Here is a 2,230-nt window from a genome sequence, read left to right as displayed (position 1 = left end):
GTTTCCCTCCCCGCGCTCTCGGCTCCGCTCGCAGGTTCCCTTCGCTGCCGCCCGACTGCTCCGCCGGGGACTCCGCAGCCCATTTATCCGGGCGGCGGGAGCGCTCCCGTGACGTAGCTGCCCATATATGGACAGACAAAGCCGAGCCGAGGCCCAGACGTCACAATGGAAGCTCCGCACAATGGAACATTAGAAAGCAGGAAGCGGGGCCGCTTCGGTCGCTCGCGAGCCCGCCCGAACCGGGCAACGGGGAGCAACAGGGGGGGGGAAACGGGGAACGTGCACCCGGTATATGGGGTACAGGGGGCAAGGGCAACCGGTACAAGGCACCGGGCAACGGGTACAAGGCACCGGGGCAACCGGCACCGAGCACAGGGCAGCGGGGCAACATGCACTGGGCACCGGGGCAACCGGTACAAGGCACCGGGGCAACCGGCACTGGGTACCGGGGCAACCGGCACAGGGCACTGGGCAACCTGCACTGGGCACCGGGCAACCTGTACTGGGTGCCGGGGCAATCAGCACTGGGCACTGGGCACCGGGGCAACCGGCACTGGGCAGCGGGGCAACCTGCACCGGGCACAAGGGACCGGGCACAGGGGACCGGGCACGGGGCAACCAACACAGGGGACCGGGGCAACCGGCACTGGGCACCGGGGCAACCGGCACAGGGCACTGGGCAACCCGCACTGGGCAGCTGGGCAACCTGCACCGGCTACCAGGGCAACCGGCACTGGGCACAGGGCACCGGGGCAACCGGCACTGGGCACAGGGCAACTGGCACAGGGGACCGGGGCAACCGGCACTGGGCAGCGGGCACAGGGGACCTGGCACAGGGGACCGGCCACCGGGGCAACCGGCACCGGCCACCGGGGCAACCGGCACTGGGCACCGGGGCAACCGGCACTGGGCAGCGGGCACAGGGGACCGGATACGGGGCAACCAACACAGGGGACCGGGGCAACCTGCACAGAGCACCGGGGCAACCGGCACTGGGCAGCGGGCACAGGGGACCGGATACGGGGCAACCAACACAGGGGACCGGGGCAACCTGCACAGAGCACCGGGGCAACCGGCACTGGGTAGCGGGGCAACCTGCACAGGGCACCGGGCATGGGGCACTGGGCACCGGGGCAACCGGCACCGGGCACAGGGGACCGGGTACGGGGCAACCTGCACCGGCCACCGGGGCAACCTGCACAGGGCACAGGGCAGCGGGGCAACCGGCACCGGCTACCGGGGCAACCGGCACTGGGCAGCGGGCACAGGGGACTGGGCACAGGGGACCGGATACGGGGCAACCTGCACAGGGCACCGGGGCAACCGGCACTGGGCAGCGGGCACAGGGGACTGGGCACAGGGGACCGGATACGGGGCAACCTGCACAGGGCACCGGGGCAACCGGCACTGGGCAGCGGGCACAGGGGACTGGGCACAGGGGACCGGATACGGGGCAACCTGCACAGGGCACCGGGGCAACCGGCACTGGGCAGCGGGCACAGGGGACTGGGCACAGGGGACCGGATACGGGGCAACCTGCACAGGGCACCGGGGCAACCGGCACTGGGCAGCGGGCACAGGGGACTGGGCACAGGGGACCGGATACGGGGCAACCTGCACAGGGCACCGGGGCAACCGGCACTGGGCAGCGGGCACAGGGGACTGGGCACAGGGGACCGGATACGGGGCAACCTGCACAGGGCACCGGGGCAACCGGCACTGGGCAGCGGGCACAGGGGACTGGGCACAGGGGACCGGATACGGGGCAACCTGCACAGGGCACCGGGGCAACCGGCACTGGGCAGCGGGCAACCTGCACTGGCCACGGGGGACCGGGGCAATTGTCACAGGGCACTGGGGCAACTGGCACCGGCCACCGGGGCAACTGGCACTGGGCACCGGGGCAACCTGCACAGGATACAGGGCATGGGGCACTGGGGACCGGGCAACCTGCACCGGATGCAGGGCAACCGGCTCAGGGCACCGGGGCAACCGGCACTGGGCAGCGGGGCAACCCGCACCGAGTACCGGGCACCGGGGCAACCGGCACAGGGCACCGGGGCAACCGGTACTGGGCACCGGGGGCAACCTGGACCGAATACCGGGCAACCTGCACCGAACCCGGGGCACCGGGCAACCTCTACCGGATACGGAGCACCGGTCATTCTGCACCGGGTACCGGTCCCCGGTCCCTCCCTCCGTACCCCCCCCCCGCCCGCCGAGCGATGCC

The sequence above is a fragment of the Calidris pugnax genome, unplaced genomic scaffold (assembly GCF_001431845.1).
Source record: "Calidris pugnax isolate Ruff unplaced genomic scaffold, ASM143184v1 scaffold6, whole genome shotgun sequence".
In the NCBI taxonomy this organism is placed as follows: Eukaryota; Metazoa; Chordata; class Aves; order Charadriiformes; family Scolopacidae; genus Calidris; species Calidris pugnax.
The sequence above is the reverse complement of the archived record's forward strand: the minus strand, read 5'-3'. Positions refer to the sequence as shown.